Source organism: Chiloscyllium plagiosum, unplaced genomic scaffold (genome assembly GCF_037043375.1).
Source record: "Chiloscyllium plagiosum isolate Xiang-an unplaced genomic scaffold, Cpla_swu_hap1 HiC_scaffold_3, whole genome shotgun sequence".
Lineage (NCBI taxonomy): Eukaryota > Metazoa > Chordata > Chondrichthyes > Orectolobiformes > Hemiscylliidae > Chiloscyllium > Chiloscyllium plagiosum.
Window position 1 is genome coordinate 3,219,849 of NW_028270141.1, and position 14,278 is coordinate 3,234,126.

Here is a 14,278-nt window from a genome sequence, read left to right on the forward strand (position 1 = left end):
GATTGAGATTTGGACTGGGACTTGTCTGGACTGGGACTGGCATGGGATTGAGATTGGGAATGGCATGGGACTGGGACTGGGATTGGCTTGGAACTGGAATGGGACTGGGATTGAGATTTAGACTGGGACTGGATAGGGGCTGGAATGGGTCTGGGATTGAGACTGGGAGTGGGATTGGACTGGGATTGAGATTTAGGCTGGGACTGGAATGGGACTGGGATTGGATTGGGACTGGAATGGGATTGAGACTGGGACTGGGACTGGGATTGGCTTGGCACTGGAATGGGAGTGCAATTGAATTTAGACTGGGACTGGAATGGGACTGGGATTGAGATTTAGACTGGGACTGGATTGGGACTGCGACTGGCATGGGATTGAAATTGGGAATGGCATAGGACTGGAACTGGGATTGGCTTGGCACTGGAATGGGTCTGGGATTGAGATTAAGACTGGGACTGGAATGGGACTGGGAGTGGGATTGGATTGGGAGTGGAATGGGACTAGGATTGAGACTGGGACTGGAGTGGGATTTGAATGGGACTGGGATTGAGACTGGGAGTGGGATTGGATTGGGACTGGGACTGGGATTGGCTTGGCACTGGAATGGGACTAGGATTGAGTTTTAGACTGGGACTGGGAGTGGGATTGATTGGGAGGTGAATGGAACTGGGATTGAGACTGGGACTGGAGTGGGATTGGAATTGGATTGGAGTGGGATTGGAATTGGATTGGGACTCGGATTGAGATTGGGAGTGGAATTGGGATTGGGTTGGGACTGGATTGGGAGTGGGATTGGATTGGGACTGGGATTGAGACTGGGATTGGATTGGGACTAGGATTGGGAGTGGGATTGGATTGGGACTGGACTGGGATTGGGAGTGGGATTGCATTGGGACTGGATTGGGACTGGACTGGGATTGGGATTGGATTGGGACTGGATTAGGATTGGGAGTGGGATTGGGAGTGGGATTGGATTGGGACTGGGAGTGGGATTGGATTGGGACTGGACTGGGATTGGGAGTGGGATTGGGAGTGGGATTTTGACTGGACTGGACAGGATTGGGAGTGGGATTGGGACTAGACTGGGATTGGGAGTGGGATTGGGACTGGACTAGGTTTGGGAGTGGGTCTGGGATTGGGAGTGGGACTGGGATTGGATTGGGAGTGGGACTGGACTGGGATTGGGAGTGGTTCTGGGATTGGGAGTGGGTCTGGGACTGGGATTGGGAGTGGGTCTGGGATTGGGAGTGGGTCTGAGATTGGGAGTGGGTCTGGGATTGGGGGTGGGCCTGGGATTGGGAGTGGGTCTGGGATTGGGATTGGGTTTGGGATTGGGAGTGGGTCTGGGATTGGGGTTGGGCGTGGGTCTGGTATTGGGAGTGGGAGTGGGTCTGGGATTGGAAGTGGGTCTCGGATTGGGAGTGGGTCTGGGACTGGGATTGGGAGTGGATCTGGGATTGGGAGTGGGAGTGGGTCTGGGATTGGGAGTGGGTCTGGGATTGGGAGTGGGAGTGGGTCTGGGATTGGGAGTGGGTCTGGAATTGGAAGTGGGAGTGGGTCTGGGATTGGGAGTGGGTGTGGGAGTGGGATTGGAAGTGGGTCTGGGATTGGGAGTGGGTCTGGGATTGGGGCTGGGAGTGGGTCTGGTATTGGGAGTGGGTCTGGGATTGGAAGTGGGTCTCAGATTGGGAGTGGGTCTGGGACGGATTGGGAGTGGGTCTGGGATTGTGAGTGGGAGTGGGATTGGAAGAGGGTCTGGGATTGGGAGTGGGTCTGGGATTGGGGTTGGGAGTGGGTCTGGTATTGGGAGTGGGAGTGGGTCTGGGATTGGAAGTGGGTCTCAGATTGGGAGTGGGTCTGGGACTGGGATTGGGAGTGGGTCTGGGATTGGGAGTGGGTCTGGGACTGGGATTGGGAGTAGGTCTGGGATTGGGAGTGGGTCTGGGATTGGGAGTGGGTCTGGGATTGGGAGTGGGAGTGGGTCTTGGATTGGGAGTGGGTCTGGGATTGGGAGTGGGAGTGGGTCTGGGAGTGGGTCTGGGATTGGGATTGGGAGTGGGTCTGGGATTGGGAGTGGAGTGGGTCTGGGATTGGCAAGGGTCTGGGTCTGGGATCGGGAGTGGATCTGGGATTGGGACTGGGAATGGGATTGGGAGTGGGTCTGGGATTGGGAGTGGGTCTGGGTCTGGGACTGGGAGTGGGTCTGGGATTGGGAGTGGGACTGGGAGTGGGTCTGGGAAATGGGCGGGAGTGGGTCTCGGATTGGGAGTGGGTCTGGGATTGGGACTGGCAGTGGGTCTTGGATTGGGAGTGGGACTGGGACTGGGAGTGGGTCTGGGACTGGGTCTGGTATTGGGAGTGGATCTGGGATTGGGAGTGGGAGTGGGTCTGGGTCCGGGAGTGGGTCTGGGTCTGGGTCTGGGACTGGGTCTGGGTCTGGGTCTGGGACTGGGAGTGGGTCTGGGTCTGGGTCTGGGAGTGGGTCTGGGACTGGGAGTGGGTCTGGGTCTGGGAGTGGGTCTGGGTCTGGAAGTGGGTCTGGGTCTGGGACTGGGTCTGGGTCTGGGATTGGGATTGGGAATGGGAATGGGATTGGGATTGGGATTGGGAGTGGGTCTGGGTCTGGGTCTGGGTCTGGGACTGGGACTGTGTCTGGGAGTGGGTCTGGGAGTGGGAGTGGGTCTGGGACTGGGATTGGGTCTGGGAGTGGGAGTGGGTCTGGGTCTGGGATTGGGTCTGGGTCTGGGTTTGGGTCTGGGATTGGGTCTGGGTCTGGGTCTGGGAGTGGGTCTGGGAGTGGGTCTGGGTCTGGGATTGGGTCTGGGTCTGGGAGTGGGTCTGGGATTGGGAGTGGGTCTGGGAGTGGGTCTGGGTCTGGGAGTGGGTCTGGGTCTGGGAGTGGGTCTGGGTCTGGGTCTGGGATTGGGTCTGGGTCTGGGAGTGGGTCTGGGTCTGGGATTGGGTCTGGGTCTGGGAGTGGGTCTGGGTCTGGGAGTGGGTCTGGGTCTGGGTCTGGGAGTGGGTCTGGGTCTGGGAGTGGGTCTGGGAGTGGGTCTGGGATTGGGAGTGGGACTGGGAGTGGGTCTGGGAAATGGGCATGGGAGTGGGTCTCGGATTGGGAGTGGGTCTGGGATTGGGACTGGGAGTGGGTCTGGGAGTGGGTCTGGGACTGGGTCTGGTATTGGGAGTGGATCTGGGATTGGGAGTGGGAGTGGGTCTGGGTCTGGGTCCGGGAGTGGGTCTGGGTCTGGGTCTGGGTCTGGGACTGGGTCTGGGTCTGGGTCTGGGAGTGGGTCTGGGACTGGGAGTGGGTCTGGGTCTGGGAGTGGGTCTGGGTCTGGGAGTGGGTCTGGGTCTGGAAGTGGGTCTGGGTCTGGGACTGGGTCTGGGAGTGGGTCTGGGTCTGGGATTGGGATTGGGAATGGGATTGGGATTGGGAGTGGGTCTGGGTCTGGGTCTGGGTCTGGGACTGTGTCTGGGAGTGGGTCTGGGAGTGGGAGTGGGTCTGGGACTGGGATTGGGTCTGGGAGTGGGAGTGGGTCTGGGTCTGGGATTGGGTCGGGGTCTGGGATTGGGTCTGGGTCTGGGAGTGGGTCTGGGTCTGGGAGTGGGTCTGGGTCTGGGAGTGGGTCTGGGTCTGGGAGTGGGTCTGGGTCTGGGTCTGGGAGTGGGTCTGGGTCTGGGAGTGGGTCTGGGTCTGGGACTGGGAGTGGGTCTGGGATTGGGAGTGGGACTGGGAGTGGGTCTGGGAAATGGGCATGGGAGTGGGTCTCGGATTGGGAGTGGGTCTGGGATTGGGACTGGGAGTGGGTCTGGGAGTGGGTCTGGGACTGGGTCTGGTATTGGGAGTGGATCTGGGATTGGGAGTGGGAGTGGGTCTGGGTCTGGGTCCGGGAGTGGGTCTGGGTCTGGGTCTGGGAGTGGGTCTGGGACTGGGAGTGGGTCTGGGTCTGGGTCTGGGAGTGGGTCTGGGACTGGGACTGGGTCTGGGTCTGGGAGTGGGTCTGGGTCTGGAAGTGGGTCTGGGTCTGGAAGTGGGTCTGGGAGTGGGTCTGGGTCTGGGATTGGGATTGGGAATGGGATTGGGATTGGGATTGGGAGTGGGTCTGGGTCTGGGTCTGGGTCTGGGTCTGGGACTGGGACTGTGTCTGGGAGTGGGTCTGGGAGTGGGAGTGGGTCTGGGACTGGGATTGGGTCTGGGAGTGGGAGTGGGTCTGGGTCTGGGATTGGGTCTGGGTCTGGGATTGGGTCTGGGTCTGGGAGTGGGTCTGGGATTGTGTCTGGGTTTGGGTCTGGGATTGGGTCTGGGTCTGGGTCTGGGAGTGGGTCTGGGAGTGGGTCTGGGTCTGGGATTGGGTCTGGGTCTGGGAGTGGGTCTGGGATTGGGAGTGGGTCTGGGAGTGGGTCTGGGTCTGGGAGTGGGTCTGGGTCTGGGAGTGGGTCTGGGTCTGGGTCTGGGATTGGGTCTGGGTCTGGGAGTGGGTCTGGGTCTGGGAGTGGGTCTGGGTCTGGGTCTGGGAGTGGGTCGGGGTCTGGGAGTGGGTCTGGGTCTGGGATTGGGTCTGGGTCTGGGAGTGGGTCTGGGTCTGGGAGTGGGTCTGGGTCTGGGAGTGGGTCTGGGTCTGGGTCTGGGAGTGGGTCTGGGTCTGGGAGTGGGTCTGGGTCTGGGAGTGGGTCTGGGTCTGGGTCTGGGACTGGGTCTGGGTCTGGGTCTGGGACTGGGTCTGGGACTGGGTCTGGGTCTGGGAGTGGGTCTGGGTCTGGGAGTGGGTCTGGGTCTGGGTCTGGGTCTGGGTCTGGGATTGGGTCTGGGTCTGGGAGTGGGTCTGGGTCTGGGTCTGGGAGTGGGAGTGGGTCTGGGTCTGGGAGTGGGTCTGGGTCTGGGAGTGGGTCTGGGACTGGGATTGGGTCTGGGTCTGGGAGTGGGTCTGGGACTGGGTCTGGGTCTGGGTCTGGGTCTGGGAATGGGTCTGGGAGTGGGTCTGGGTTGGGAGTGGGTCTGGGTCTGGGTCTGGGTCTGGGATTGGGTCTGGGTCTGGGTCTGGGAGTGGGTCTGGGTCTGGGTCTGGGAGTGGGAGTGGGTCTGGGTCTGGGAGTGGGTCTGGGACTGGGTCTGGGAGTGGGTCTGGGTCTGGGAGTGGGTCTGGGTCTGGGTCTGGGAGTGGTTCTGGGTCTGGGAGTGGGTCTGGGTCTGGGAGTGGGTCTGGGTCTGGGATTGGGTCTGGGTCTGGGTCTGGAACTGGGTCTGGGTCTGGGAGTGGGTCTGGGTCTGGGTGTGGGTCTGGGTCTGGGTCTGGGATTGGGTCTGGGAGTGGGTCTGGGTCTGGGATTGGGTCTGGGTCTGGGAGTGGGTCTGGGTCTGGGAGTGGGTCTGGGAGTGGGTCTGGGTCTGGGTCTGGGAGTGGGTCTGGGTCTGGGCCTGGGTCTGGGAGTGGGTTTGGGTCTGGGATTGGGTCTGGGTCTGGGAGTGGGTCTGGGTCTGGGAGTGGGTCTGGGTCTGGGATTGGGTCTGGGTCTGGGTCTGGGAGTGGGTCTGGGTCTGGGATTGGGTCTGGGTCTGGGAGTGGGTCTGGGTCTGGGTCTGGGAGTGGGTCTGGGTCTGGGTCTGGGTCTGGGAGTGGGTCTGGGTCTGGGTCTGGGAGTGGGTTTAGGTCTGGGTCTGGGAGTGGGTCTGGGAGTGGATCTGGGTCTGGGTCTGGGAGTGGGTTTGGGTCTGGGTCTGGGTCTGGGTCTGGGAGTGGGTCTGGGAGTGGGTCTGGGTCTGGGAGTGGGTCTGGGTCTGGGAGTGGGTTTGGGTCTGGGTCTGGGAGTGGGTCTGGGAGTGGGTCTGGGTCTGGGTCTGGGAGTGGGTCTGGGAGTGGGTCTGGGTCTGGGTCTGGGAGTGGGTCTGGGAGTGGGTCTGGGTCTGGGTCTGGGAGTTGGTCTGGGTCTGGGTCTGGGTCTGGGAGTGGGTCTGGGTCTGGGTCTGGGAGTGGGTCTGGGAGTGGGTCTGGGTCTGGGTCTGGGTCTGGGAGTGGGTCTGGGTCTGGGTCTGGGATTGGGTCTGGGAGTGGGTTTGGGTCTGGGTCTGGGATTGGGTCTGGGTCTGGGAGTAGGTCTGGGTCTGGGTCTGGGAGTGGGTCTGGGAGTGGGTCTGGGTCTGGGAGTGGGTCTGGGTCTGGGAGTGGGTCTGGGAGTGGGTCTGGGTCTGGGTCTGGGTCTGGGTCTGGGTCCGGGTCTGGGTCTGGGAGTGGGTCTGGGAGTGGATTGGGAGTGGGACTGGACTGGGATTGGGAGTGGTTCTGGGATTGGGAGTGGGTCTGGGACTGGGATTGGGAGTGGGTCTGGGATTGGGAGTGGGTCTGAGATTGGGAGTGGGTCTGGGATTGGGGGTGGGCCTGGGATTGGGAGTGGTTCTGGGATTGGGATTGGGTTTGGGATTGGGAGTGGGTCTGGGATTGGGGTTGGTCGTGGGTCTGGTATTGGGAGTAGGAGTGGGTCTGGGATTGGAAGTGGGTCTCGGATTGGGAGTGGGTCTGGGACTGGGATTGGGAGTGGATCTGGGATTGGGAGTGGGAGTGGGTCTGGGATTGGGAGTGGGTCTGGGATTGGGAGTGGGAGTGGGTCTGGGATTGGGAGTGGGTCTGGAATTGGAAGTGGGAGTGGGTCTGGGATTGGGAGTGGGTGTGGGAGTGGGATTGGAAGTGGGTCTGGGATTGGGAGTGGGTCTGGGATTGGGGTTGGGAGTGGGTCTGGTATTGGGAGTGGGTCTGGGATTGGAAGTGGGTCTCAGATTGGGAGTGGGTCTGGGACGGATTGGGAGTGGGTCTGGGATTGTGAGTGGGAGTGGGATTGGAAGAGGGTCTGGGATTGGGAGTGGGTCTGGGATTGGGGTTGGGAGTGGGTCTGGTATTGGGAGTGGGAGTGGGTCTGGGATTGGAAGTGGGTCTCAGATTGGGAGTGGGTCTGGGACTGGGATTGGGAGTGGGTCTGGGATTGGGAGTGGGTCTGGGACTGGGATTGGGAGTAGGTCTGGGATTGGGAGTGGGTCTGGGATTGGGAGTGGGTCTGGGATTGGGAGTGGGAGTGGGTCTTGGATTGGGAGTGGGTCTGGGATTGGGAGTGGGAGTGGGTCTGGGAGTGGGTCTGGGATTGGGATTGGGAGTGGGTCTGGGATTGGGAGTGGAGTGGGTCTGGGATTGGCAAGGGTCTGGGTCTGGGATCGGGAGTGGATCTGGGATTGGGACTGGGAATGGGATTGGGAGTGGGTCTGGGATTGGGAGTGGGTCTGGGTCTGGTACTGGGAGTGGGTCTGGGATTGGGAGTGGGACTGGGAGTGGGTCTGGGAAATGGGCGGGAGTGGGTCTCGGATTGGGAGTGGGTCTGGGATTGGGACTGGGAGTGGGTCTTGGATTGGGAGTGGGACTGGGACTGGGAGTGGGTCTGGGACTGGGTCTGGTATTGGGAGTGGATCTGGGATTGGGAGTGGGAGTGGGTCTGGGTCTGGGTCCGGGAGTGGGTCTGGGTCTGGGTCTGGGACTGGGTCTGGGTCTGGGTCTGGGAGTGGGTCTGGGACTGGGAGTGGGTCTGGGTCTGGGTCTGGGAGTGGGTCTGGGACTGGGAGTGGATCTGGGACTGGGAGTGGGTCTGGGTCTGGAAGTGGGTCTGGGTCTGGGACTGGGTCTGGGTCTGGGATTGGGATTGGGAATGGGAATGGGATTGGGATTGGGATTGGGACTGGGTCTGGGTCTGGGACTGTGTCTGGGAGTGGGTCTGGGAGTGGGAGTGGGTCTGGGACTGGGATTGGGTCTGGGAGTGGGAGTGGGTCTGGGTCTGGGATTGGGTCTGGGAGTGGGTCTGGGATTGGGAGTGGGTCTGGGAGTGGGTCTGGGTCTGGGAGTGGGTCTGGGTCTGGGAGTGGGTCTGGGTCTGGGTCTGGGATTGGGTCTGGGTCTGGGAGTGGGTCTGGGTCTGGGATTGGGTCTGGGTCTGGGAGTGGGTCTGGGTCTGGGAGTGGGTCTGGGTCTGGGTCTGGGAGTGGGTCTGGGTCTGGGAGTGGGTCTGGGTCTGGGACTGGGAGTGGGTCTGGGATTGGGAGTGGGACTGGGAGTGGGTCTGGGAAATGGGCATGGGAGTGGGTCTCGGATTGGGAGTGGGTCTGGGATTGGGACTGGGAGTGGGTCTGGGAGTGGGTCTGGGACTGGGTCTGGTATTGGGAGTGGATCTGGGATTGGGAGTGGGAGTGGGTCTGGGTCTGGGTCCGGGAGTGGGTCTGGGTCTGGGTCTGGGTCTGGGTCTGGGTCTGGGAGTGGGTCTGGGACTGGGAGTGGGTCTGGGTCTGGGAGTGGGTCTGGGTCTGGGAGTGGGTCTGGGTCTGGAAGTGGGTCTGGGTCTGGGACTGGGTCTGGGAGTGGGTCTGGGTCTGGGATTGGGATTGGGAATGGGATTGGGATTGGGATTGGGAGTGGGTCTGGGTCTGGGTCTGGGTCTGGGACTGGGACTGTGTCTGGGAGTGGGTCTGGGAGTGGGAGTGGGTCTGGGACTGGGATTGGGTCTGGGAGTGGGAGTGGGTCTGGGTCTGGGATTGGGTCGGGGTCTGGGATTGGGTCTGGGTCTGGGAGTGGGTCTGGGTCTGGGATTGGGTCTGGGTCTGGGAGTGGGTCTGGGTCTGGGAGTGGGTCTGGGTCTGGGAGTGGGTCTGGGTCTGGGAGTGGGTCTGGGTCTGGGACTGGGAGTGGGTCTGGGATTGGGAGTGGGACTGGGAGTGGGTCTGGGAAATGGGCATGGGAGTGGGTCTCGGATTGGGAGTGGGTCTGGGATTGGGACTGGGAGTGGGTCTGGGAGTGGGTCTGGAACTGGGTCTGGTATTGGGAGTGGATCTGGGATTGGGAGTGGGAGTGGGTCTGGGTCTGGGTCCGGGAGTGGGTCTGGGTCTGGGTCTGGGTCTGGGACTGGGTCTGGGTCTGGGTCTGGGAGTGGGTCTGGGACTGGGAGTGGGTCTGGGTCTGGGTCTGGGAGTGGGTCTGGGACTGGGAGTGGGTCTGGGTCTGGGAGTGGGTCTGGGTCTGGAAGTGGGTCTGGGTCTGGAAGTGGGTCTGGGAGTGGGTCTGGGTCTGGGATTGGGATTGGGATTGGGAGTGGGTCTGGGTCTGGGTCTGGGTCTGGGTCTGGGACTGGGACTGTGTCTGGGAGTGGGTCTGGGAGTGGGAGTGGGTCTGGGACTGGGATTGGGTCTGGGAGTGGGAGTGGGTCTGGGTCTGGGATTGGGTCTGGGTCTGGGATTGGGTCTGGGTCTGGGAGTGGGTCTGGGATTGTGTCTGGGTTTGGGTCTGGGATTGGGTCTGGGTCTGGGTCTGGGAGTGGGTCTGGGAGTGGGTCTGGGTCTGGGATTGGGTCTGGGTCTGGGAGTGGGTCTGGGATTGGGAGTGGGTCTGGGAGTGGGTCTGGGTCTGGGAGTGGGTCTGGGTCTGGGAGTGGGTCTGGGTCTGGGTCTGGGATTGGGTCTGGGTCTGGGAGTGGGTCTGGGTCTGGGAGTGGGTCGGGGTCTGGGAGTGGGTCTGGGTCTGGGATTGGGTCTGGGTCTGGGAGTGGGTCTGGGTCTGGGTCTGGGAGTGGGTCTGGGTCTGGGAGTGGGTCTGGGTCTGGGAGTGGGTCTGGGTCTGGGACTGGGTCTGGGTCTGGGTCTGGGAGTGGGTCTGGGTCTGGGAGTGGGTCTGGGTCTGGGTCTGGGTCTGGGATTGGGTCTGGGTCTGGGAGTGGGTCTGGGTCTGGGAGTGGGTCTGGGTCTGGGTCTGGGAGTGGGTCTGGGTCTGGGAGTGGGTCTGGGTCTGGGTCTGGGTCTGGGTCTGGGTCTGGGTCTGGGACTGGGTCTGGGTCTGGGTCTGGGAGTGGGTCTGGGTCTGGGTCTGGGTCTGGGTCTGGGAGTGGGTCTGGGTCTGGGTCTGGGAGTGGGAGTGGGTCTGGGACTGGGATTGGGTCTGGGTCTGGGAGTGGGTCTGGGACTGGGAGTGGGTCTGGGACTGGGAGTGGGTCTGGGTCTGGGAGTGGGTCTGGGACTGGGAGTGGGTCTGGGTCTGGGAGTGGGTCTGGGTCTGGGAGTGGGTCTGGGTCTGGGAGTGGGTCTGGGACTGGGAGTGGGTCTGGGTCTGGGAGTGGGTCTGGGTCTGGGAGTGGGTCTGGGACTGGGAGTGGGTCTGGGTCTGGGTCTGGGTCTGGGAATGGGTCTGGGAGTGGGTCTGGGTCTGGGTCTGGGATTGGGTCCGGGTCCGGGTCCGGGTCCGGGTCTGGGAGAGCCCCTCCCCCCCCCTGTGAGTGAACATGGCGGCGGTGCTGGCGGTTTCCCTCAGACCCCGGGCCCGGACTCTCCCCCCGCGCGCGGAGAAGCCGGTATGTGACCCCCCTCCCCCGGTTACACTTTACCTGCGGATGGTTTATTTGTGTCTGTGTTTGTGTTGGAACCGGGCGGTAGTGAACTCGGTGAGAGAGAGAAACATGGAGACCCGGGGGAGATACTGTTAATGGGGACGTGGGGGGGAGATACTGTTAATGGGGACAGGGAAGGGGGGGATACTGTTATGGGGCCGTGGGGGGGGAGATACTGTTAATGGGGAGGGGGGAGATATTGTTAATGGGGTCGGGGGGGGGATACTCTTAATGGGGATGGGGTGGGGGGAGATACTGTTAATGGGGACGGGGGGGTGGGAGATACTGTTAATGGGGACAGGGAAGGGGGAGATACTGTTAATGGGGACGTGGGGTGGAAGATACTGTTAATGGGGACGTGGGGTGGAAGATACTGTTAATGGGGACGTGGAGTGGGAGATACTGTTAATGGGGACGTGGGGTGGGGGATACTGTTAATGCGGACGTAGGGGGGGAGATACTGTTAATGCGGACGTAGGGGGGGAGATACTGTTAATGGGGATGTATGGGGGGGAGATACTGTTAATGGGGACGGGGGGGAGATACTGTTAATGGGGACGTGGGGGGGAGATACTGTTAATGGGGACGTGGGGGGGAGATACTGTTAATGGGGACGTGGGGGGGAGATACTATTAATGGGGACTTGGGGGGGAGATACTGTTAATGGGGACGGGGGGGAAGATACTGTTAATGGGGACGTGGGGGTGGAGATACTGTTAATCGGGACGTAGTGGGGGGAGATACTGTTAATGGGGACGGGGGAGATACTATTAATGGGGACGGGGGGAGATATTGTTAATGAGGACATGGGGGGGGAGATACTGTTAATGGGGACGGGGGGGAGATACTGTTAATGGGGACGGAGAGGGGGGAGATACTGTTAATGGGGACGAGGGAGGGGGGAGATACTGTTAATGGGGACGTGGGGGGGAGATACTGTTAATGGGGACATGGTGGGGGGAGATACTGTTAATGGGGAGGGGGGAGATACTGTTAATGCAGACGGGGGAGGGGGGAGATATTGTTAATGGGGACGTGGGGGGAGATACCATTAATGAGAAAGTGGGGGGAGAGATACTGTTAATGGGCACTGGGGGGGATACTGTTAATGAGGACGTGGGGGGGGAGATACTGTTAATGAGGACGTGGGGGGGAGATACTGTTAATGGGGACGGGGTAGGGGGAGATACTGTTAATGCGGACGGGGAGGGGGGAGACACTGTTAATGGGGACGTGGGGGGAGATACCATTAATGAGGAAGTGGGGAGGGAGATACTGTTAATGGGGCCCGGGGACAGGGGAGATACTGTTAATGGGGACGTAGGGGGCGAGATACTGTTAATGTGGACGGGGGGGTGAGATATTGTTAATGTGGGCGGGGGCGAGATACTGTTAATGGGGACGTGGGAGGGGGGAAGACACTGTTAATGGGGACGTGGGAGGGGGAGACACTGTTAATGGGGACGTGGGGGAGATACTTTTTTTATAGATATTTTTATTAGAAATTTAACATTTTTACAAGTTTACAAAAATAAACAAAACTCTCAAATACAAACATTGATATACAATTAAATCAAATATACAATAGCCAAAATTTAACAAAAGAAAAAAATACCGAAAAAGAAAAAAAAAACAAAACTCAACTACTAATCTAGCCTACAACTAACCAGAGTGTATATTTAAGTCTCTTACATGCTCGGAATGTGTTAACATCAAATGTAATAAAACCCGTATTCGTGCGGGATTCCTCTCCTAAGGGGCCCTGGACCAGCCAGGTTTGTAATCTCAATTAAATAAAAGCCCTTGTTAGGATAGCCAAAATATCTGTATTTATGTAATTCATGAAGGGCTGCCATATTTTATAAAATAATTCGGTCTTTCGGTGCACCATATTTGTAAGGAAGTCAAGGGGAATACATTCCATAATTAATCTGTGCCAATTTGAAAGTCCAGAGGGGCCCTCAGCCGCACAGTTCACCAAAATATTTTTCCTTGCACAGAAAGAGAGAATAGAAAATAGTCTCTTCCCGTACATGTCCAGGGAGGGAAAGTTCGAAAAGCCCAAAAGGAGAGATACAGGGTCCACTTTAATTTCCATTCCTAAAATTTCTGTCAGGGTACTTGCTACTTTAGTCCAATATCTACGGACCTTATAACAGGTCCATAAGCAATGTACAAGAGTGCCCACCTCTATTTTGCATTTAGGACACATTGGAGATGCTCCTGCCTTAAATTTTGCCAATCGAACCGGTGCTATATGGCCCCTATGAAGTATCTTCAGCTGGGTAGCCTGGGTTCTGTTACAGATAGTAATTCTTCTAGCGTTTTCCCAAATATCATTCCATGTTTCTATAGAGATTTCTCGTCCCAAATCCTGATCCCATGTTTTAAGCAGATTATCCATATCTCCCGATACTTCATCATGTAGTAAATGATCAATAGTACTGACGGAAGATACCCCCACTGGTCGTAGGACACTACATTCTCTATCTAATAACGACTATCTAATAAAGACTATCTAATAACGTAGTCGTCCTCTGTATATAGTCTCGAATTTGGAAGTATCGAAAGAGGTCTCCATTAGGTAATCCGAATTTCTGACGCAGCTGTTCAAAAGACATCAGGACCCCATCTTTAAATAGGTCCCCTAGACATGAGATACCCCTGGATCTCCAGAGTTTAAAAGTGGCATCTGTAAATCCCGGTTGGAATCCCCATGCTCCCACTATCCTGAATTACCCTCATTTTGCCGCATTATATTCCAAGCCTTAATTGTGTTTAGTATTATAGAATTTTTACAGTGATCTGTAATGATTTTCCTCTTGTCTGAAAATAAAAGGTTAATAAGTGGGTATTTTACTTGAGAGGCCTCGATGTCCAACCAGATTGATTGTGGATCAGACAAGACCCAATCAGCTATGTAACTTAATAGGGAACTTAACTGATATTTCCTAAAATCTGGGAAGTCCAATCCTCCCCTTGTCTGTGGAAGCTGTAGCTTCTTCAGCTTAATGAGAGGCCGCCTATGATTCCAGATAAAGGAACCCAGCCAGCCGTATAATTTACATAAAGCCATCCTCGGCAGCATCACCGGAAGCATTCTCATAGGATATAGGAGACGGGGCAGGACATTCATTTTAATTAGTGCTATTCTACCCAACCAGGAAATTGGAAGGTCTCCCCATCGCTGGAGGCCCTGCCTTATCCTTTCCAGTAAATGCACAAAATTAGCCTTATACAACTGACCAAATGCTAGAGTAATAAAAATGCCTAAATATAAGAAGCCCTCCAGGGACCAATGAAAGGGAAAAAGGGATCTGTCCACTAAGTGGGGTATCATAGCAAGGCCACCCATTGGCATAGCCTCCGATTTTGAAAAATTAATTTTATAGCCTGAGAATGTGCTAAATGTATTAATAACTTGGATTAGGCGAGGTACGGACATCAGAGGATTACTGAGGAATAGAAGAACATCATCTGCATAAAGGGTAATTTTATGTTTACCTGTACCAATCCTCGGGGCCATTATATTAGGATCAGCTCGTATAGCTTCTGCTAGTGGTTCAATTATTAGCGTAAATAACAATGGCGAGAGAGGACATACCTGACGGCAGCCCCTACCCACACTGAAGCTATCCGAACCTAATCCATTGGTAACCACAACTGCTTTGGGATCACTATACAATGTTGAGACCCATTTGGTAAACACCTGTCCAACGCCAAACCTTTCCAATGTGTAAAACAAATATGACCATTCAACCCTATCAAATGCCTTTTCCACGTCTAATGAAACTACTACTCCTGGTATCTTTCCCTGGTGACAGGCTTGAATCATATTCAAAACCCTTCTAATATTATTGGATGATCTACGGCCCTT

The 14,278-nt window shown here is 57.7% G+C and overlaps 1 protein-coding gene across 12 annotated transcripts in view; it reads left to right on the plus strand.

Moving 5' to 3' along the window:
• Nucleotides 1–14,278, plus strand: part of dnmt3ab (DNA (cytosine-5-)-methyltransferase 3 alpha b) — a 627,694-nt gene that overhangs the window by 406,131 nt on the left and 207,285 nt on the right. The window lies entirely within an intron of this gene.